A 25,438-nucleotide genomic window follows, 5' to 3' on the forward strand; every position below is an offset into this window, starting at 1 on the left:
GATTTAGCGCTGCAGATTAAAGAGCGTCAGTGGATGAATGTCACAGTTTTGCATTGTGCTTTGAAAACAAAATGGCATAGCCTAGATTTATGCTTTCAGGTTGAAAATAAAACTTATATAGTACAGTTTGTGATCTAAAATGGTAATTGTGTTTTAACAGTTGTCAACCATGTCGGTACACAATGCTCTGTCAGAACCAGTAGATTAATGAAATTAATGTAAATTCAACTTTTTAAAAACACATCTCGAGACTTTATGGTGGATTTTTCCCCATCCAACTGCCTCACATGTTTTTAATTGAAAAAAAAAATTATTCTGTGTGACTGGCTTTCCACCCTTTGTATTAAACTGTGCATGCATGCATGATGCTGTTTTGTTTATAGTTGTTTAGGCAACTTAACTATAATTGGTTTATAAACATTATTTTAAATATTCACTTCACAGTCATGTATTCTTATGCTTTGAATAAACTTGCATTAGTAATATTTTGCTCGATGCACCCTCTTGTGGCCTCAGGAGAGAAGCCAAAAGCTTTTCTTCATCCTAACTGAAATTATGCATTTTATATTCGAATATAATTCGATATATACAAATAATATTTAAGTACAAAATTCGAATAGTTTTTCAGCCATTTTGACAGCCCTAATCTGCACTCTTAAAAATAATGGTTAAGTAAATGAGGACAGATATTTCATTTTTGACTGGAATTTTTCAATCCCTTTAATGACATTTCAAAGTTCAGGACTGAGTTTTAAATATATATAATAATAATAAAGAACAAAGTGTATCATAAATGAACAAAAAAATATAAAATGAATAATAAAAAAAAATCTAAAATACATTCAGGTAATATATATATATATATATATATATATATATATATATATATATATATATATATATTTTTTTTTTTTTTTTTTTTTTTTTTAATACACCAATTAGATATATCCCTGCATAAATATGTTGCCTATTTACATTAAAATCAGTGCTGTCCATTAAAATATGATTAAACATCTTTGGAGTTTGACATGGAAGGCATAAAATAATGAGGAGAACTAATCACATAATTAACAGAGCAGGTGAACTGAACCAGTAACTGAGGGAACAAACTAGGAAATCAAAATGGAAATCTGGAAAGCTATATGTGATGTTTGTCCACATCTAATGGATTCTCAATACCTGAGAATGCTGCCAGATCATCATCATGACTCTGGAGCAATGCAGTCACCCATGGTTAAATAAATTGGTGACAACCTTCATGACCCATCATTCTTACCTGAAGCACATTGGGTATTCTGCGGATGGTGTGAGAGTGTGGGTCTGATGGCTGAAAGTGCACATCCACAGCATGTCCCTTTGTTCAGTAATTACATTTCATTGGGTCTAGCTACGGATATCGGATTTCACCTCTGACCCCAACCTCCATAAATAATGATCATCATTGCAATGTCAGCTACAGTTCAGCCTTCTTATTTGATTTTATTTGTAGCATCATATTTATCAGCAAAATAAATGTATGTTCAATCTTGAAAATCACATAAGAAAACTTCTTCTAGAAGACCTAATCGATGGTATGTCATATGTGATACAAAATTTTATAACAAACAATAACTAGGGCGGCACCAAAACTTTGGCGAGACTGAATCTGATTTGTTTACTTTCAATTTAAACGGTTACTAATAACAGATAATGTATTGACAGTATCAAGGTCAAGTCAGTTGAGGCTCGTGCAGCCGGTCTGACTCACGGAGAAATCAACACTATTAGCAAAACAGCACACACAAAGAAACAAACATGAACAACATACCGCAGTAGAAAAAATATAAATATTCTATATAATATATGCAACATCAAACGACCAGGAGTGATGTTTTCCCGACTTTCAGCTTGATTGCAAATGTGATATTGATTTTATACAACTTTAGTTAAATAAACAAGGAATGTTAACTGATTTACATTTTAGAGATATTGTGGATCATTTTAGTTCTATTTCGCTAACAAAAATAGTTCTAAGCAAAGCCACATCTACGAGCAACACACAAGTCTTTCATTACTAAATGATTAATTTTTGAACAAGTCAATGATTCAGTGAGCCATTTATAAAAACGATTGCTTGCTTCATTTATTGAATGAATCAGCCGTTTGAACGAATCAATGATTCACTCATTAAGACAGTGACTTGCCACCACCTACTGGTGGTTTACTTTCATATTTAAAAGTATCATTGCATTTTTCCAACATTTCATATTAGTATGTTAAAAAAGTAAAACATCTAATAACATTATTTATGCATTTGGAGAGATGGACTTTGTTGATAGAGATTTCATTTGAATAGTAACAACCATATAGTGTCTTATTATTAACTTAATGTATTGATCACATGTAAGAATTCAACGTAAATGGAGACATGTACATTTAATCAGTTTAGGAAAATATTTACTTTTATAAAACTAAAAAGTGTAACATTTAGGGAAATATCAAAAAATATGCTGATTAAAGTAATACCTGATAAGACTGTTTCAAAATAAATTACATTTGTGCCAAAAAACAAACAAAAAACTTTTTTCCCCCGGACAAGTAACTTTTTTACTCTGACAAGTGAATGATTGATTTCCTTGTCCAAAGGACAAGCTCATGTAAAAGCTTAATGTCGAGCCCTGTCATTAATGGCATGGTTTCACCATACAGGCAGTGAGTAATCCTGCTCATTATTTAGTACGGTGTACATAAATTCTTGGATTGTTTATTTATGCCTATGATTATATAGAACTGCACAAGCATCCATTTTTATAACCCCCTAAATTAAGATTAATAGTTAATTTAACCCCTACCATTTTACAAACAGTAAGGTGAAGATATAAGGTGGTTTCTCCAGTGTTATCATCTCATTAGGATGCATAACACTTTAATTGAATCAAAATCAATTTTATGTCTGCCTCAGCAGCATCCTCCTCCATCATTCCATGGCCTTACTCCCCTATCTGGAAGGCTTTCTTTAATCATCCTGCACAGTCCATGGTGAAATGGTCTTCGCTGCAGAACACAAGATCCAGGCAGCATGGCTGGATCCAGATCCAACTCCTCCCACCTTACATATACCTAAACCTACCCGTCTCCACCCCTAAACCTATACCCATATCCACCCCGTAGATGTGGATCCAACCACATACCCTGGATCTTGAGTTCTGCAGTGAGGGGCTACTGGCCCACAACCAGCCACTAAAGTTCGCTCCAGGATACTAAGTGCACATAGCCCGAAGAAATACAGAACCCCTGCCCTCCATTGCCGCCACCCCAAGTTCAGCCGTTCTGAGTGTTAGTGTGGCTGCCACCACCGACAATGGCTTTCTTTGACAGCTTTGCATAATTCATGCGCTGCACTGCTCTCCCTGAGCCCAGCCCAGACACTCGCTCGCTGTGAGACAACGGGAAGAAAAAATACAGACGGGAAACAAGGGCATGTTTCCATTAGCCCATTCCTGTTCCCACACTACACCACTGCACCCTGAGATAGTGCCACCATTGTCTGGGGGTTGTCATTTTCACCACCCCCACATCACGGCAAAGATGCGACACAGCAGACACAGATGTGCACAGGCCTGGAGGAAGACACATCCACTTGTGTTCCTCTTTTTCAGTATTCATGACCTCAAGGCTGTGCTTTCCTTGGACGCATTTGGAGTAAGAGGTTTGCCGGTGAGATTTAATTTAGAGCATTAACGGTTATGTCTGATATTTTGTATAAAAAACATCAGCTTCCTCAGAGATGACTAAATGGTTTGAGTGATCCCAAATTATTGCTGTAAGACCAATAAGAAACCCAGACTGCACAATAATGCACAAAATTACAACCTAAAGTATTTTCTTTACTGCACTTGCAATTAAATGGGAAATTTCTGCATGAAAATGTGTTTCGGCATGGGCCTTTAAATGACTAGGCAAAATTTTTAGAATTTTTCTTATGTCAGCATTTGAAGAGGTGGGCAATGGACACGAGGTTATATAGGTCATGATAGCACACTCAATATCAGAATACAAAGATCACAGGTTCTTATTAAAAAAAAAAAAAAAAAACATTTCAATGAAATGTCTCACATGGCACTACCATGTTTTTTTTTTCTCTTGTTGTTGTTGTTTTTATAACCTCATGCTTCTGCACTGCAGCTGTATGATTCATAAGAGTTTCATAATAGGAGGGCAGAAATACTTTTTGTGTGAAAAATTCAATAAGCATGCATTTAAGTTGCACCAGATCAAAATAGCAAAAACAAAGAAAAAACTAAGAAAAACAACAAAAACCAAACAAACAGATCAGTCACATTTGTGTCCAAGTCACATTACTACTTAAGAAATAATCTAAAATATCCGTTAATAAAATGAACCATTTACAAACAATATAAACATGTATTTTAATTCTCCTCACACAACAAATCCTTAAAATGTAATGCTATTAGGAACAAAGCAGTAATGAAAATATAAGTATAGCGCAAACACAAATTATAGTGGCAATCCCAAGCCCACAATCATTTATTTAAAGTGAAATGAAACTATCAGCATGTATAAAATGTGCAGTACAAATAAACTTGGGCACACATACCTATCTCATTCAGCTTAAATCTAAATGTGTGCACTTTTGGCACTGTAAACGTCGCTTTGGAATATAAAGAAATATAATGGATAAAAGTAATGTTTTCTGTTTGTGCATGTTTCTGGATAAGTTATAATATGTATATATTAGTATATTCAGAAACATGCACAAACAGAAAACAACACTTATCTATACAGTACATCCACACATATCCACATACATGCAATACATATAGATCAACAAGAATGCAAACATCTTGATTGCTAGAATTATGGCCAACCGAGTTCCCTTGAGTAGTGATGGAAGTTTTAGATAAACACAGTGTCTGGTAAATCTCAATGCACAGACTACACAGAATACAATGTTTTGTGATTACATAAAGCAAGTTTTCATTTAATTTATAATTTAAATGAAAGAGGAAATTTTACAGGGGAAGGCTCAGATGGAAACATTCATGAACAAACTAATATGCCTTAACTTGATATCAAGATAAAGACTGAGGGGAAAGTAACTTTTGATATCAACATGCTGGATTTTCTTCTTTTAAGGAACATTTTTTCAGTAATCGTCTGAAATGGTTTTTACCGCAAATTATACATGTGACATTGGCTTTCCCTCTTAGCTGTTTTTCAAGTATTCAGCTGCAAAACACAACATTAGAAATTCCTAATCCAAATGAATGTACTCCATCCTGAACTGATTTTTTTTTAAATCATCAATTTAATTTCATTACAGAATATGATTAGTGCCACATGCATCTCCCAACTAATTCCTCATATTACACCCATTCCCATTTTTCTGTTCTCATGTATAACATTAGCTTATGACTGTCATCTCTGCAAGACATTAATGTAAATCCCTTGGTTCCGGAGCTGAGGCAGTTTGGAAGAAGGATGCTGGCGAGTTTCATTGCCTGGTCAGTGCACTTCCTGCCTGTGGCAAATCATAGCTTGCCTCCAACACAGCAGGAGGCAGGCAAGAGAGCTCCGCAGCAAATTGGAGAGTGGTGTGGGGGTGTGGGAAGGTGGGTGAAGATGGGGGAAAAGCAAAAAAAAAAAAAAAAAAAAGGAAGAGAATGAGAGAGCATTTAAGACTGCTAGGAAAAAACAGGGTTTTATGGAGGTTGGAAATGTGTACTGCAGGCAGCCAAGTCTGTCATGGACTTTAGGACATCTATAGCACACAGAGAATGTCTCTGACTTGTAGCAATTCGCTTGCACACACACACATAAACACAATCTACAATGTTCTTATCCCTTAGGGTGACAAAAAATGCATTAACAGAAATGCACAAACACGTTCTAGATGCTACAAAGAGACAGAAAGTTTCCAGATATAACTGCGATAGCAATATATCACACCTCTGTGGCTCTTGTAAAATCATGTAAAGTGTCATGAAAAGACAGATGCTGCAGGTATCAATCCATCACAGTTCAGTACTAATAGGCTCACAGAAGCAAAATGCACAAGAGACCTTGGCTGACATTTATTTCAGCTCTTCTAAAAATAAAGTGTGCCTGGATTTTAGCTAATAAAAGCAGATATGATACACGACAACACTAGTAAAAAGGTAAAAAAAAAAAAAAAAAAAAAAAAAACAGGATTACAATTTTCCTAGGTTCAAATTCAACCATGTCCTTAAAAATAAACTTAGTACAACAATTTGAAACACTACATGCCAAATTTATAGCAACATTGCACAAAACCACTTATTCTTACATCCATCAAAAGCACTTGCTGAGACAGTCCAGTCCTTTGAGACTTACTTTGCATGCGTTTGTGTTGAAGGTTTTTTTTATTTTTTTTTAATCCTGATTTGTCCACCACTCCGCTTTAGTGGCAAGCCAACTTTAAATGACAACAGTTAATCGATATGTGTAAAGTCTTGTTGACGTGCTGGAGTTCACGAGGGAAATCAGATATCAATTTGGCCATGGGATCCTGTAACTGCAGCTGCTGGCAAACAGTACAACATCTCTGATTTTACAACAGTGACTTTAAATTGATTTGCCTTTAATTCTCTGAGGTGTTAAACTTTGTTGCTTTAAGCAAATATTGAGCAAGATGCATTTGTGCCTTCCTTTTGGTATCTACGCTTGTTTTCTAAAGCATTTGTCTGTGTGCTTATTAGTCGAAGCATGTAATGGCTAAAACTGATAAATCTTATGCAAATGTTGTAAATGGATCTCAGCTAAAGACAATGTTCGGATCCTTCACATTTAAAAAATATGGGACATGGGGATGTTTTTGTATGAATGATAAATCTGATTAATCCTTAACAGGCTGAGATAACCTGGACAATGTTAAGCCGACAGAGATCGGGTCTGTCCACTGGGATTATGCAAATAAATCTAGTGTAAATGTGATACGCAGAGGCTGGCGTGCTGGCAGTGTGTGTTTGTCAAGGTACATTAACCTGTGCCTGTTTGCTTAGCACTGTTGAAACAGGCACTGATGGGTGAACTACTTTCATAGACTCATTCACTCTATCTCTCTCTGCGCTGGACTGAAAAAGCGCCTTCACATGGAGGGCTCAAGCAAATAAACAAATATTGAAAAAAGTGACCAGAGCTTTCCAACTTAATTAACTACCAAAATGTCAGTGTAGAATTGACTAGTACTTCAGAGCATTTTTTAAAACAAGCAGAATGCACAAATTGTCATTTACAGATGGAAAGATTGGATAAATAACAAGGAAAGAATATGAATACTTACAAGACTTAATAACATGTAAATTAAGGATGTCATACTTGATGGAACAGCATATTAAAGCAATAACTTCATATTTTTTTACCACGCAGTAAACACACTAAATAAGAGGGCCACATGATTTATGAAGCACGGAGCAGGGTTGAATGCAGCCTTCATTTTTAGTTGGCCTGCGTGTTATTTGAACTGAAAAGGTAAAGGCTATTACACTCTCTTCCTGGCTGAATACGTGATACATGAGAGAGACAATATCTTCTAATTAAGCAACTGATATTAATGACTTTTAGCCCCCAACTAGGCAACGTGTGCACTCTTCCCTAATCAGAAGATGATGCGGTCATATATTTTATATGCGATCAAGGGTCTATGTTGTGACCTCTATTTTCAATTTGGCACCAAAACCGTAAAATCATAACATGAACTGGCTGAGAATTTGTTTGGCTTCAAAGCAGCATTGTCTTCTTCTCAGTGTGTCAAAAGAATATCAATCTATGGATCGAGGACAATGTGAATGTAAGCATGATTCCATCAATGATCGACATCATCAGAGCACAAATCAAAATGGCAGGCCTCTACTGTGAGTACGTTTCACTCGAAACAAATCCTGATGTTGTATTTCTTTTGTTCCGCCGTGCAAAAGCCTTTTGGGATAAAAATGGAAATATGGTTTGGATGAATCAATGCTAGTGGAAAAAAAATAAAACAAGATTTCAAAATCAATTTTAGTCTTACCTTACTTGATAAATGTTCAATAATATGTTTCTGAGACAGTAATGAGTGTCCATTAATATAAGCCTTGTTGAACTGATTTGATGATGTATTGTCTTGTAATCACTTTAGGCCACCAGTGCCCTTGATGACAAATGAGCCCAATTGGTGATATGCTAATTACCATGTACAAGTAATCTGAGACAATGATGTTTAATCGGACTGGCTGTTTAGTCACTCGTATGGACTGGCTCCTTTAAGGAGTTTATAGCAAAACCAAGGATCAGACTAAGTGCAATCTGGATTTGAAGATATTTTCTCAATATTCTCCCAGTCTCATACACAAAGGGAACATTAAAACGATTTTTGTAATGCTTGTGTCTTGTAATTGAAAATGAGATCTCGTTATCATGTTTCAGCTGTGCTTTTATAGACTCTTCACATGGGTTGAGTCTGTGTATCCTACATCAGGTCAGTGTGGTGAATAGTAGCCTATAGGAACAATCAAATTAAATATGATTACCAAATGTGGAAGTAACATAAGTATTCAAATTGCCGTAGTCTAACATTTCTGGATAGAATAACATTTTCTATAATGTGTTATTTATACCTACGATGACTTTTGAAACGGATGGTTGTTTAATGGAAATATTTAAATATTTTATACACATGCAAAACTAGTTGTAAAAGATAATTTATGAAGCACAGTCTGTGGAAATTGTCTCGCAACGGAGATCTTAAATTGCAGTTTAGCTAACTGTGCAAGTGTCACAAATAAAAAGAAAAAAGAAGAAGAAAGAAATAGAAAAGGGGGAAAACAGTTTTTAAACTCACCACCGAATATTTTGTGATGTATTTAATATGTACCTTTAAAATAATACATATTTTTTTACGTGATTTATCTATCTACCGCTAGATGCGACTTCTGGGGCGGGTTGCAAAAACTGCTTAGACTAGTCTTAAAAAGTTAGTCTTCTAGATTATTTTCTTCAAGACTGGTCATAACTTTTTTTTAAGTCAGTTACAAAAAGGTATATTGGTCTAATGTGAATCCAAAAAATAAAACTGATTATCTCTTGGTTAACTGCTAGTTGGTGTGTAAGACAGTTGGTGTAAATAGCCTAATTTCCCATAAGACACGACCCCAACCTTTTCTTTTGGCTTCCTTTGGGTAAATTCAAGCACTGAAAGACCCCAACCATCCGCACCATGGTTTTATGCACTGAAGATAAATGGTTAACTACCTGTTTGTTCTCAATTAGCCTACATTTGCAAACCTTTTCAAAGAGGCTGTGGGACGTAGGACAGGTCCTCTGTCCTCTCCTAAACCCAACTATTCACGGTTTCCATCATAATGCCAATCCCAAGGTTGCAAAATGCTGTAAATTTATGTCCCGCTATTTCCGTGCAGCTGGGAGGAATTCAATGCCATTAAACTGTACGAGGACACAGAGTATTCATCTTGCAAACTACAGCTGCAAACGGCTAAATAAAATACTCTAGCCTACTTGAAAGGCTGTACGTTTATATATCATATATAATTCCCTAGCATACTGGCACACGTTAACCAACTGCATAACAAGTCAAGACAACATTAAACAAAAGTGACCCGAGACTATGTTTCTCATATAATTTCTTACCTCGTAAAATTCGGCTTAGATCCCATTGTAGTGGAACGACATGAATAAAAACTTTGCAGTAGGTATCCAAACTTATTAAAAGCAGCAGCTGTGAAGTGAGGTAAAATAACGGTTAGGATGATTAATTTCCCGCAGTCACACCTTACCGCATCTCTCACACACTCGAAAGTGCCTTCGAGCGGGTAAAATTCCCCCGCCAAAGACCGGCCACACGCACTGTCTAAACTACGAGACCACGACCTGGATCCGGCGAACCCAGAGGCACAAAGACCAAAAACATTAGTTCTAGCTGTATCAGAAACACATGTGATGGAGCCAAGGACTGTACCACTCCTCTGTTCTCCCTGTGTGTGTGTGCACGCGCTGCGGTGCTGAGGAGAGGACGGGTCGTTTGCGCGGGATCCACGCGATACTAGTGAGGCAGTGTTATCAACAGCACGAAGACCCAGAGCATCGCTGAATGCGACAATAACTGAACATATACACACACACACACACTAAAAACTCCTGGGTCACAAACAACCCAACACCAATAACCCAGAAAATGGGTTAAATAAATAACCCAGGAGTTTTTAGAGTGTAGCTATGTGTGCGTTTTCCACAAATAACAAATAAGCTTATCATAAATGCGGCTACACAAATAATGAATCTTCATAAATGGATGGAAACTTTCAGCCTATTCTATCAAAAACGTCTAATGAAAGAGATGTAATGTATTTGTTTTATTAACACTTGTAATATAATACTTGTTTTATTATTTTGAGATTTATTGTTTTGTGCTTGTATATATAACAATATTACATATATAATTTCCTTTTTTTAATGCTATGTCCCTTTGCCTTAAAATGCTTCAAACTTATAGCCTATACTATTAATCAATCATCATAGCTATTTTAGTAACCTTGTCGCTACAAAAATATATAGCAGAAAAATAAAATGAAAAATAAACACAGTGGCTTGAATGCCTTTTACAGTGCATACACAGTCAAATAATATTATGTGAAAACTCACCACATTCATATTTTATATGGGTCTCTGAAACCCCAGACATAAGTAATGAACCATTCATGGAGGCCAATTGAGGCATGTTATCAAGTTGAAAGTTTCTTTATTACCAGTTCTAACAGTCTGATGCTTGAATGCTAAGTATATTTTGCAAGCTAGCAAAGTAGCCTTGGGCATCTGTCAGAACCCAGACTGAGCATGAGTTACAGAACTTCCCATTAAGAACCATTCAACAATACTGTAAAAATCCCACTGTTTTGAGATGTAGATTGTAATATTGCATGTGAGATGGAGACTGTGATATGTGATTTGGTCATTGTTTTATGTAGTGAATCAGTTAATTAGATGTACAGATGGTGAGGTTTCTACATGGCATCATCTCCCCAAAGATTGGCCTGCAGTGGCATTTTTCATGTAGTTGTCCCTGCTTAGAGGACATCAGGGGGGCTTTTAGCTTTCGTCAAGGAGCTGATGTGAAGAGCACATGGCATATGAAATGCATTTTGACGGCTGTGAAATGACAGCTCTCATAGTATCTGTGTGAAGAATGAAGATCATTAATTACAAAAGGCCCAGTTACTTAATCCCACTCGAAAGAGAGCTTGAGGCATCTGTCGTTCCATTTGCCCTCCTCTATTTTTCTCTCTCTTCCAATATCTCTTGTTTTCCCTTCAGTCGCCCCCATTTCTCATTCCCCACACCCGTCTAGCCGTCTTTTTCTCATATTCATTCTTCTTTCTCCTCTGTCCTCATATTCTTTTCCAATACAAACCCCACTTTTATCTCTTCATTCTTTCTCTGAATTACTCTTTTATCTTCACTCGCCCTTTACATGTCATGGAGTCCAGAGAGAACAGGGAACAGTACTGCTCTCCTCACCCTCCTCCTGCATCCCAAGCCCTCAGACCTCATGCTGAGATGGAGTTATCTCTCAAGGCAAGCTGTTCCACTCACCAGAGCTTTGCATCCAAGTCTCCATGCCAAACACCAGCACATCAAACTTACTCCCAACAGGAAGTGCTCTTATCTGCATGAAAGCTAGCTTGATCAGTACTCTGCCTTATACTTCAACTGAAGGACAACAACAGAAAAGTGATACTTTACATTGCAGAGGAGCTGAGCTGGCCCGAATTGTTATCATTTTATACTCATTATGCAAGTATGTCATTTTTCACCATGGCAATGGAACATTTTTGCTCAAAAGTTATTATTAGGAATTACATACCCCTAATTTTGAAATATACCGTGTTGAAGGATGTTTTATATATTTGCAATGTGAATCATGTAAAACAATATACTGTACTAGTATTTGGCTTTGTCAGAAATTTGACTGTGATTGAAATATGCTTCCCTTCTTATCGGCAGTAAATATCTCACAATAACATGACATGTTAAAAACTTACAGGATTTTTTAATGAAACTACCTGAAGCATTGTAAAAAGTGGTTGCTCACATCAAACTTTAATTCTTTAACAGATATTCTGCAAACATTGTTCTGAATACAGTCTGCCCAAATCCTTGAAACACAAGTTCTGGGGCAGTACTATATATCCCTCTTTCCAGTTAACCCATTACCTTAGCACTGCTGGACTCATCTGTACCCTCTAGTGGGGATAAGTAACAGTGTAATGTATCTTATTACAGTAGATGCACATCTGTTTAAAAAAATAAAATTTGAGCATGGAATCAGAATTCAAACCAAAAACTGTTTTGATCATAATATAAGGGTTTTCCTAAAAACACAAAGTAGCTGTTCTTTGATATACACATAACAATCTCCCATTTTCAGTCATAACAAAGAAGGTATATGATATACTAATTATGAATATAATTAGTATATGATATACTAATTATGAATATATACTAATTATGAAAACAGTCATTCACTAATTATGAATGACTGTTTACTGATTCAAAATACTATATCAAAATTGCCCACTTTTATAAGCATTTAATCAAAATATATGCATCATCACATTTGGCTCCGAATAGTAGCAACATCAACATCCTGCCTGGATCCATGTGAATGGATGGTCACCCGTCAACTTAATTGAGTTTGACAATGAATCTTACTATGTATGTCATCTTCTATTTCAACATACAACAGTATCTGCAGTGGTAAATAGCGAAGCGATTGTAAGGGCAAAGAGTTATGGTCCATGAGGGAAAATGAGGAGCTGTACTCTGTTCAGGTTATACTTTCAGAAGAGGAATATAACAAATTTAACTGCTAAAAGAGATTAGCTTATTTTACTCTTACTTTTGTATTCACTGTTGCTGTGGTAGCAGCATATACTTATCTGGTTGTACTAAAGCTGCGGTAGGTAACTTTTGACGCTCTAGCAGTAAATAAACAGAACTGCTTGCGTCTTGCGGAAGAACATCGTAGCCGGAACTACTTCTCTCTGTTTATGTCTATGAAGAATCACAAAGGTACTGGGTTACTCCGCTGCGGTACCCCCGAAGCAATCTAAAATAGTCAGAATATAAACACTTATTATAGGTGCACCCTAGTGATTCAGGACAAGCTAAAACACGGTTTGAAAAATGGATTCATGGTGTACTCGCTTATTATATACATTTTTCTACATTTTGAACACAAACAAAGTTACGGACCGCAGCTCTGATTGGTTGTTTCTTACCGGGAGCGGATGAATTTCTGCAAATGGCAATAGGACCACTGGGAGGAGCCAGAGGAGCTTGATTTTTTTCACAGATTATCTGTCTCATATTCCACTGTCAGGACATAATGACAGGTTTAACAAATATGTAAAAAAATATATTTTTACAAAAGTTACCTACTGCAGCTTTAAGATCACATTCGACCAGATCCAAATAATACATCTGAAATATTTTTTTTTTTTTTTTTTTTTATGATTTTGAAAGAAATCTCTTATGCTCACAAAGGCTGTATTTAATTGTACATAAAAAAATAGTAATATTGTGAAATATTTATATTGTGAAAGCCATTTTTATATTTTAATACATTTTAAAATGTAATTTCACCTGGGACCTTGCGCTGTGTCCTCTAGCGAACACTATGGGGACTGTCGTCAACAGGACCAGTGTCTGAAGCATGTAAAATAACTCCAAACTCATTGGCCCATGTAGCCCGTGACGTCACAGGTGGGTGTCCAGAAGTATAAGAACCATTTATCAGTGCATGTGAAGATGTTATGGAGAAAACCATGGCAACTGAGCATTTTAGAATGTCTGTGCCTTTGTGTCCAAGGTTTCTGACACCTGAGGAAACACAGAGTTTGGTGAGGAGCACATGTGTCTTGGTGAGGAGCATTTGCAATGAGAAGCATTTGTCCCTGTTCTCGAGGGATGAGGGACAATCGTCTATGTCCCGTGTTTCGGGTCCCACTGCTACCGAGGCACGGTGAAGACTCAAATAGTGGGGTTTGCAGGTTGAGTTTGCAGAAAAGTTTGATAACGGTATGGACCTTTCAAAAGCTTCCGCTGCAAGCTCGATAGTTCAGAGGGATCCAGGCACACTTTCTCTCTGATTCAGCAGATAGCGTTACATTTGGGTCATCAATTGAGAATTAGGATGTTGTTGTGGTTGGTGATGGTGATGAAAGTGTGAGCACTGAATCTTCCAAACCTAACTCCAGTCTTGCATAAGGGGAAATACTAGAGGTAATGGCGAGTGCCACTAAGAGGCTTGATTTAGTCTGGTCACGTGAAAGGAAGTAGCCCCCCATGGCAGATTGGTCAACCGCTTTCTGGCCAGTCATGTCCTCCCCTCCCCCAGGAGTCTCCCCTTTCTTTTCAGCCTCATTAGTTAGTGAGAGCACACAGAATTAGTGAGATCATGGGTCAGACCATATTTGGCTCGGCTGCATCTTTTTCTGTATGCAGATTACACTAATGTTGAGGGTTTGGCTGAGCATGGTTATGCAAAGATGCCCCCTGTAGAGTAGATGCTTGCAAACTATATCTCCCAGGGTAAGTCGTCTTCTTTAAAGACCCCTCCTTTGCAGGCCAGTCCACCTTGCATCTGAATAGCAGGGTGTATATGGCAGCAGGTCAAGCTGATGGAGCCTTGCATACAGTGGCTGTGCTACAAGCTTACAAGCATGTTGAGGAACTGTGACAAACTTGGCTCTTCATGCCACTAAACAGACTGCTGCTGCTATTGGCCGTGCATTGGCAGAAATGGTGGCTACTTCAAAGTTCAGGGAGGTGAAGGCATAGTCCGCTGCTTTCAGAAAGTTAATTCCCCACCATCCCAGGTCTTCCTCTTAAACCTGGCATGTGGTGGGCATGGCTTCATGGGCATTCCGTTCCCCATAGTGTCCAATAGAGGATGCAACGTGAGTTCCCTAGAAGGGGAACGTCTTAGGTTAAGCATGTAACCATGTTTGCCCAAGAGGGAACGAGAGGCTGCATCCCCTTGCCATGCCCAAGGCTTGCCTGTTTTCATGTACCCTTCAGACAACTAAGTTGGTGACGTATTCAGCATGCGCCCTCTTATACTTCAGGGGTGACCATCTGTGACGTTAAGGGCTACGTGGGCCAATGGAATTGGAGACGTTTCACATACACTTCAGAAAGAGGTCCAGCTGGTGGCAGTCCACATAGTGTCAGCTAGAGGATGCAGCGTCTTGTTTCCAGTCAGAGAACCAAGTTTACATGTGTAACCCGAGATGTTATACCTGATTTGCTGTTCAAGAAACATTTTTATCAATGTTGTTTATTAATATTTTGTGAAAATAATTCTGTATTATTTGATTAGTTCAAAAGTACAGCATTTATTTGTATGTGTACATTTCCCAAGCATGGTATCCCAGAGCAGTTGGGAGTTTTTTGCTCCAGCACCCAGGGAACAATTGGGGGTTTAGTGCACTTCAGGCTTGGGTATTGAGGGTGGAAGAGAGTGCTGTTCATTCACTCCCCCACCTACAACTCCTGCCAGCACTGAGACGTGAACCTGCTACCTTTGAGTTACATGTCCGATTCTCTAACCATTAAGCCACAGCTGCCTCCTGTAAAAGTATTGTATTCATGTCATTAAAAAACACACAAAAATCCACTGCCCACAAACATTTTAGAGTACAACAAATTATTTGATGAATGCATAGATCAATGGAATAAAGTTGTATTCATGTATGTAATGTGACGAGTTGGCTGCCTCCCCCCTAATTATCATTGTCCCTTAATCACCGCCCTTCACCAGGCTCCCGACAGGAGTGGGTGTGTGACAGAGGAGGGCGACTGTAAGAGCCAGGCCTGGCAGTGTGTGATGGTACACTCCTGACGCAAATGGAGCCCCATTACCGCCGCTGTTTAAATGCCGAGCGTGCCTCTCCTCTGGAGACCGGTCTCTTCCTCTCGTGCATTCATGCTGGTGTTCTCGTGGGTCCAGGAAGGATGTGTAGAGGGACTGCTGCGCCGCTAGAGACATGTGCTGCCGGACCCATGGCCCGGACGAGAACCACACTCGTTGCACGGCTGTCTAGTCCCTTCAATCGCCGCGGCCAAGGAGAAGGATGCAACCTCTGGAAGAAGCCGCCGGAGGGGAGGGAAGCATGCATCTGCCTGGCTCCAGTCCTTACCTGGACCCTTCCTTCCTGAACACTGCCCCACCTACACGAACCCCGCAGCATGACCAGGACACCAGATTCCCTGTTTATTTTGGACACTCTTCCCTTTTGGAGACTTTATTTCCCAGTGTTTTGATATTTTCTATTAATAAAAGCTTCTCCGGGGCCTGACGCCACCTCCAATCACTGTGTCTGTCGTTTGCTCCTCCCGCCATAATATCCAGTATATACTTCCTGTTTTCTGATGTAGTTTTGATAAATTGTACATTAAAAAAGAAGAAAAAAACATTGTGCCACTACGTTTGAAAATATTTCAACATTCACTTCACAATCATAAAAAGTGTAACAAAAACCTTTGTTTGATAAGAAGGGCAGTAGTCTATTTTAAGATTGCAAAAATAAAAAACTAGGTTACACAGTTATTTACAGAAGCAGATAAAAAAAAAACAATTACATATTTGAAAATACACATTCTACAGTGACCTTGAGGTGGCATTTTACAGAATAAGTGTTTCATAATTAAGTCTGATGTCTTTAGACGACTTCCAAAGACTCTCCATTGCACAGAGTAACCTTCCGAATATAGTGTGGTTAACAAGAATAATTGTTTCATCTGAAGTGACAGTGTTTTCGAAAACTTGGCCACTGATGAGCTACTTTCTGTTGAGGCTTATTTTGTTGACTGTGAAACTGTAGATTCTAATTAGATGAAGCGCCAAGTCTATTAAATGTCCAACTTTGGGGAAATTGGAAGAATTATCCCTACAGATTTAAAATCCCAATCATATGCAACATAAAAGACACCTATGTAAAAACTTCTTTATGTGCAATCACCTAACATCATCCAACCAGGACACGTGAAAGAATAGCTTACAGAAATAAAGGCAGAGAATGCTTGTGTCTATGCCACGATCTCCAAGCATGAATCTGAAAGCCATGGAGATGAATGAGCAGTCAATAGTGATCACCATAATCGTTAGTCTTCTGGTGATTCATCAAGCCAATGTCACTCGTGTCCCTAATACCACATTTATGCAGGTTTGAGCAGAGGAGATTGCGTGCTGTGATTTTCTCCAAAATGATTGATTATATCCAGCCTCTTTTGCCCAGTTTGTGTATATGTGCGTAGATGAGTAACTGGACGAGCGGGTAAGTGAGCGAGTGAGTGAGTGAATGATTAAGAGATCAAGTGTATGAAAGAACAAGGGAAACTGAGATGTAAACCAGATAGAAAAGATTAAGAGAGTATGTTTGAGTAAATCATTTCTTTGCTTAAAACACTATATTTTTACACATGTGCACTTTGCACTGGCTGTACAAAGGTTTTTGGCTGTCAGAGATTAATTTCTGGAATTTTTGGTTTTAGTCTTGCAGTTTGGCTACACAATGACAGTCTAATGGAGAGCCAGGAGAAGCACAACGATTGATGATGTGCATCTCTATGTAGAGAAAGATATGGGGGGGGGGGGGGGGGAGAGAGAGAAAGAGAGAGAGAGAGATTAAAAAGCTCAGTAACATGATACACAAACTTAGTATCTTATTTTTCATTCCCCAAAAACTATAATAATACTAAAATTAACTTGAAATCACACAACAATGTGCCAAGGACAACAGTCAACCCACTACATCTAAACAAATCAGATATGACTCATTTGACTGGATCTCACTTTTCCAGTCTTCAGTGACACATGATCATTCAGATATCATTCTCACATCCTGATTTTGTGAAGAAACATTTCTTGTTATCAAAAACATTTTATTACTATATTTGTATTAATTTCTTAAAACAAAAAAAAAATGTAAAAAGCGTAATAAAATGCACAGTACCCTTATGAAACAAAAATATATTGCAGTATATTGGAAAATATCATGTAATATATTAGGCATATATTCTTATATATATATTTATTTTTTTCCAATATATTGTAATATATTGAAAGCGGCAATCATTTGTATATTTTGCAATATATTACATAATATATGTATCATCAATATATTATTAAATGTATTCAAATATATAAAATATTAGAAAATAAAAGGGAAAATAATATATTACAATATATCACAATATATTTTAAGAAATATATTGGTAAATATATTTTCCTTTCGTAAGGGTAAACCCCTGGCTTTGGTCTGTAAAATCTAACAATATAACAAACTACTACTGAATTAAGCGAATCCATGCTGATGATACAGCAGTCTTTACACGTTCAATTAAGCAACAGAACTGTTCAAAACAATGAGACACTCTAACCATCAATGGCATTAGAGTGACAGAATGACCCATCAACAGTGTGTCATTCAATTATTCCTGATATGTTTAATTAAAGAAAAAGTCAGGCTCATTCCACTGTCGTCTCTCTGATCATGTAATCCTTCTATAAACAGAGCTTGATCAATACTTAATAAAGGCTTGGGATAATACACCAGACTAGGTAAACAAAGCAGAGAGAGAGCATAACCTAGGTATTTGTTTTCCGACTGTTTAAATACACATATCAGATGTCTACTCCATGTCTGTGTTATTTTGATAAATGAAGTGTACATATGAGGATTCCACAGGCACTTTTATTTAATTGAGTGGGGAATTATAACAGGGCCATATTGAATTCCCCTCATCTGAAATGTGCACACATAGAGGTCCAGATGTGCCTCTCACATCTTGTGACAGCGGGACACACGCGATATAGATTCTCATCTTGAAATGACAAGACAAGCTGCCAATACAGGAGCTGTCTGATGCCTCTGTGAATGTGTGTACTTGTATTTGTCAGTATGAAGGAAGAATTTATGTTCTGCATCCATTCAATCCAAAATCCCCCATCATCCTCCAGTAGTGGAAAACCATCTCAAGATGGCCGTTTAATAGGAGGCAAAAGTGAAGTTTGCAATTAAGGAAATAATTATGTCCATATCTGCTTTGAGATGTGAGGACAGAGACCTTCTGGAGCCCTCTGATAGAGCAATACTGAGGACCTTAACAGCAGGGAGTTTATTTAATTGAGTCCAAATTACACTCTGATGGCAGTGGCTCTTTCCTCTGAGCTGTAATGGCTCATTGTGCGGTTGTCAGAGTTGCACAGTACATTTTAGCTTTTAAAGGCTAAAGGTTATATCTGCAGGGTTAAGGAAGAGTAGATATCTTCCTTCTAAATAATGTAAGAACCATTTTGATTTGTATTAGTTTGGTGCTGTAGCATTAAACCCCCTTTGAATTTTTTATTACCCATTGTAAACTGATGGCTATGATTTTGGAGGCTTGCTATTAGTTCAATTCATTCTTTCATCAGAATGTCATTCATTAATAATTTTCACATAAACTGACACATAGTATATTGGTACTGTTGGTGCCCAACAGTCTGGGTTTCCAACATAGCAAATATTGGGAAAAGTTACATAAAGTACATCGAAAAAGAATTTACTGAATAAATTCCTACAGTAAATGCACATCAAAAAACTATTGTGTCTTTTGATTATGGTCTTTCTGAAATGAAATTAGTCAGAGCCTGTCATTAAAACAGTCTGATACTATTACATACATGCTAATCTCTAGTGAACATAAAGTTAATTTAATTTTTAATTTAGTTACATTTAATATAATAGTTACAGTGGGTTCCATTTCAATTTCTTTCTTTTTTTTCTACTGATTTCCCTAGAAGTGATTATTTGTTCTTTTCAAAACATGAGTTGAAAAAGCTGCTTTGTTCTCAACTTGTTTTTTTTTTTTTTTTTTTTTTTTTTTTTTAACAGGTTTGACAGTGAAATAATGTCTTCAATGTGGACTCAATAATTATGTAGCTGTCTATATAGTGAACGGTGAGGAAGATTTAAGTGTGGTTCAGTTAAGACTTCCTGCTGGGCACAACCTTAAAGATTAACTGGCTGATTGTATCTCTCTCTTTAGGTTTCTCCCTCTGTCATTTTCTCTTTTTTCTGACCAAGCAACTGTAAATCACAGTAGCTGGCACCCAGCATACACCCCCAACATTATAATTCCCTCTGCAGTGTCTAAGGAGATACACATGCCATCTATCACAATACTTGCATTCTCCCTGCACAGATTCATTCTCAGCCCAATTAAACTTGTTCTTTTCTTCCTCCGTTTGTGAATAATAATTAGGCTTTCATCTCATATGGATGCATAGTCAAGTTTCTGCTCTTTCTTACTAAAATAAAATAGAGCATCTGCCTTCTTTCATTTCTGTTTCTTTAAGCCTAGTCAATTATTGAAATTGCTTGGGTTACAACTGAACTGAACTGAACAAATTAAGAAATAAATAAACAATAGTCTTTTTGATTTAGATTCAGATAATAAGTTGATATGCAGTTCAGAATAAATGCATACTGTATAGATGCACAGACGAATGCTTGCAAGATTGGATTTAAAAATTGTGTTCAATTGAGATTTTGGGGCCACTTTTGCACCATTATCTGATTTACATAGTTCATTTAGTGAACCATGCACTAAAACAAGTGTGCAAATAAACTCTAACAGTGCACACAGAGTTCACAAAAATCATTCTTAAATGAGAATCCTCTCCATCCCTGTCTTTTCTGCCTAAAGGGGTAGTTCATCCAAAAATTCTAATTCATTAGCAAAGATAGAGTCATCACTTTATTCACCCTTACCTCCTTCCAAACCTGTATAATGTTCTTGCTTCTGCAGAAAACATAAGAATGTTGTTTAAAAACATTTCAATTTAAGTCAATGTAGTTTGGACTCATGCAACAACATCAAGGTGAGAAATTACCAAATGAACTAATTTTATTATATCAAGACTTCCACTGTCTGTTAATAACAGTTTGAAAACAAAAGGCTATGTATATATACAGTATAATAATTAAAAATATAAAATAAAATAACTGTTGTTTGCAGTTCTTGAAACTTCTGAATCATCAAATTAATTATGGTTAATTACTTTTAATATATCAATAATTATAGTGTTTGTTAATTAAAAAAAGTTAATAAAAAAGAAAACAAGCAACCTTAACTACAATAATTGCAGCCAAGACAGAGAGAGAGAGAGAGAGAGAAATAGCCTATGTCAGGAAGCCTTGAATATTGCATTGTACAATGGCTTTCAAGTAAAAAAGGTTGAGAACCAGTGCTTTAAGACAGTGCTTTATAGACACCTCACAAACGTAAAAGAAATGTGCATTTGCATGTGTAACATATTATATTAGCTGAAAATGCATCTATCTGGGGAAGAAGGAGGGAGACAAATGCCAAATTATAAAGCCATTACTTTATTGCAGAGCAGACACTAGTGCATGGCACCTGGAAAACAACCTTAGGGATCAATATTCCACACACATTTCATTACATAAGTGGAATTCAGATTCATCTCTGCCTGCGCAGTTCTCTCCTTGCCCATAATTTCTCCAGCACAAAAATTAAATTGGTTTATAAATGATTACCTAACTCAGGTAAGACTAATAGTCCTGTGGCTTATTAACAAATGCAGTGACAAAGGCATGACGAGGGGCTGGTATTCAGTAGCTATAATCTTTTAGTACACCAGGTAAATCACATCTCTAACCTCAGGCTGCATAGATGCTGAAGGTCATGGAAAACATTCTTCCTGATGAACAAAGGCACAAAAAAATAAAAAAAATTGGAGAATAGAAAAGCACAAACTTCTTTTTGTCTTCTATACCTTGTTTTATAGCCTCTGCTATAGCACAGTCAATTAAAGGCGATTTCATTCAAAGAAAAATAAATGGGAAAAATAAAAACACTCAACATCTGGCTGTAGAAATGTAAGTCCCACCTTGTTCAATGTACTTTAGAATATGCATGTAGATTTGCTGGAAATGCACCTTAAAAAATGTTGTTACAGCATTATTTGTGCTGAAAATACACAATGTAGGATACTACTGTTGTCAGATTTTATTTCTGATGTGGCATTTGAAACATAATCTTGACAAACAGTTTTCCATTAAAGAAGAAGACGCTATACTAGCTGCCTGCAGGCGTCTACAAGCCGACCTGCTGAGTGAACTTATTTGACTTAAAGGGAGTTTGCTAATAGTCGGTCTGTATTTATCTATTTGTGTACCACATACATCACAGGGTTAAAATCGTATGGATGGATGAATGTCACCTACAGAAATGTAGTTTGTTACTTTTTATATATTTTATAAGCTTAAAGGGATAGTTCACCCCAAAATTTTATGTTTATCTGCTTACCCCCACAGCATCCAAGAGGTAGGTGACTTTGTTTCTTCAGTAAACACAAACTGAGATTTTTTTTTTTTGAAATAGTTGCAGTCTGTCAGTCTTATAATGTAAGTGGATGGGAGTCACAGATAAAACATACAACGCGTGCATGCTAGAAATAGAACCAAACATAGTCTATTTTGCCGTCAATACTGTTGACGGTGTCCTTTATCAGTAGGCTTTATATTTATGCTCAACATGAAGTATAGATATTGTTGTCATGAAGACAAGAGCCTGGTCTGTCAGCGGTCTCGCTTCTGGTGAAGCAGGCCTACAAGCTGGGATTGGTAATGCTGCACTGTAATCATAGTTATTTATTTATATTTTTCATCATATTTTATTATATGATACTGGTTTGAGACTGAGAGTATTTTATTTAGTGGAGAACTTTGCAGCAGTATTTTATTTCTTATTCTTTTTTATTTTATATATATTTTATTAAAATGTATATTTAAAAAATGCATAGTAATAAACAACCTGCAGTTTAATGTTTGCATTTCTTTCCCTTACTGTACCGAAAATGAACCGAACCATGACTTTAAAACCAAGGTACGTACCGAACCGTGATTTTTGCGTACCGTTACACCCCTAATATATATATATATATATATATATATATATATATATATATACACACACACACACACACACACACAAACAAACCACACTAAACCCTGCGGCTCGTGAAGATACACTGATGTGTAAAGACACAAAACGATCGGACTGTGCAAGAAACTGAACAGTATTTACAGTATTTTATATAAAATGAACTGAAATTCAGAGAAATAAATATAGGCCTATATCCTTTACATTTTGAAAAAGAAAAGCAAAGTTTTAAAGGATTTGAAAAGATGGATGGATGTGCAATCAATGATTCCCAAAATGCACACCTCGTGAAAAGAAACTGAAAATGAAAGAACAGCATGGTTTTTTGTTCTACTCAAAACAATCCTTAAAATACCTTGTTTCTCATCCACTTACACTATCCAAACAAACATAAGCCACATAATTCAATGCTGACTTGTTTTAGAGTTTTATGTGTGACATATGTTGCTAGTAGGCATCATAAGATTCTTCTAAATCATTGCAAAATATTATAGCTGGAGCATCTGCAGCCTCAGAGAGAGCAGCACAGTCTCGGAACTATTCAGGATCGGCTTTCAAGAATCAGACGGAGAAGACCACAAAGCATCCTAGAGGCATTACTAAAATATGGAACAGATGTCAGCTACTTTGAACAAATGAACAGCATGCTGAATCAAATACCCACTGCTTTTTATGAACCAATGAAACATAAGCCAATCTATTTACTAAACAATTACAATGGTATTAAGCCAGGGAATGCATATGGCTATGTGAAATGTTTTGCAGCTATAGACACCAGGACAAAAGGTTCTCCCCATGGCGACTGAAGTTTTCTGCAAAAGATCTGGTAAATTCTAAACATATTGACTTAACAGATGGTTTCAGGAAACCAGAAAGAAAAGAAAATTGGTTGATTTCAATGGAAGTACTAAGGCCATGCAATACATTTTCTCTGCACAGATATACAGACCACCCTGTTGTGTGACAAATCCGCTGACATCGAAAATTACACATTTGGCAATATTTATTTAAAGACTTTGATCACAAAATGACATGTTCATATCTTAACACAGCAAAACCTCTTTTATGGCCAAAACTGTCCCTTATCTACCAGTTGTTTTACCCTGTTAAAGCGTGTCCATCATACATTTTGCATGCCTCAGCTTAATGCTAATTAATCACCTTCAGGGAACATATTTGTTGCACAGCAGGGAGAGTTTTTTTTTTATTTTTTTTCCAGGGTGCATGACTGTCTTCACACATCACGTGGTATTTGTGCTGTTAATAGACAACAACAAACAACTATTTTATATTTTGATTTCACCACATTTGCAAGTCTATTTATACACTACATACACTACCGTTCAAAAGTCTGGGGTCGGTAATTATTTTTATTTAGTCAATTGTCATTGTATTGATCAAAGTGACAGTGAAGACGTTTATAATGTTACAAAATATTTTGGTTTTAAATAAATGTTGTTTTTTTGAATGTTCTATTCCTAATATATCTTGAAGAAAAAACTTACATAAAAAGAAGTTCATGTGACACTGAAGACTGGAGTAATTCAGCTTTGCCATCACAAAATAAATTATACTTTTATATATAAAATAGTCATCTTAAATTGTAATAATATGACTGCTTTACTGCGTTTTTAATCGACATGCAGCCTTTGTGAGGGTAAGCATTTTTTATTTTTTTTTGCAGTGAAATCAAAACGGGAACTGCAGCTTTTTTCTAATAACATAATATAACAATATATATATATATATATATTTCCAGCATCTCATTTACCTGTATTCACTCATGGAACTACGTGTTCTGTATCAGGCTACGAAATCAGCGAAGGGCTTTTGTGTTTCAAAGTTCGCCTTGTTGAGATTACAGTTTGATTTGCATTGTAGCTTTAGATGAGGAATGTTCAAAGTCAGCGGCGCTCAAAGATGGCGCAGATCTCACAGACCCCCCGCTGTTCATCTGCGCTACTGTTCCACGACTAAAACCTTATCCTGAGACGATCTGTACCATATCAAAGACAAAAAGCTGTCTGTTATGTAAACTCATTCTGTTGTTCACTCTTGAAGAACGTGCTACAAATATGAAAAGAGTGAGGGAGAGGAAGGGGATGAGGCCAGATGAAAGTTGTTCATGACCTTTCACCCATTTGAAATACTAAAGATGGTGTGTAATTTGATTGATGTTATAATACTTGTCCTTTCTCAGCGATTCAAAGACAGCAGTAAGCAAGCCATTTTTAGGTTGAGTTCCTCGAATAAATAAATATAATTCTGTAGTGCTTTCAAAACATTGCTCTGTTTATTAGAGTCCCAGCCCAGAGGTTCAAAGTTTGACCATTATGCCATAACGAATTAATTATTACAGCATGTTATTCCATCAATAGCAATTCAAAAGTTCATATACTGAACACACACA

The 25,438-nt window shown here is 36.7% G+C and overlaps 1 protein-coding gene across 1 annotated transcript in view; it reads right to left on the reverse strand.

Moving 5' to 3' along the window:
- Positions 1-9,670, reverse strand: part of LOC113099542 (teneurin-3-like) — a 97,090-nt gene extending 87,420 nt beyond the window's left edge. The window contains exon 1 of the mRNA XM_026264402.1: positions 9,646-9,670. The gene's annotated coding sequence lies outside the window, so the exon portion shown is untranslated. The remainder of the gene's footprint in view (positions 1-9,645) is intronic.
- Between the last annotated feature and the right edge of the window lie 15,768 nt (positions 9,671-25,438).

Source organism: Carassius auratus, unplaced genomic scaffold (assembly GCF_003368295.1).
Source record: "Carassius auratus strain Wakin unplaced genomic scaffold, ASM336829v1 scaf_tig00216959, whole genome shotgun sequence".
NCBI lineage: Eukaryota > Metazoa > Chordata > Actinopteri > Cypriniformes > Cyprinidae > Carassius > Carassius auratus.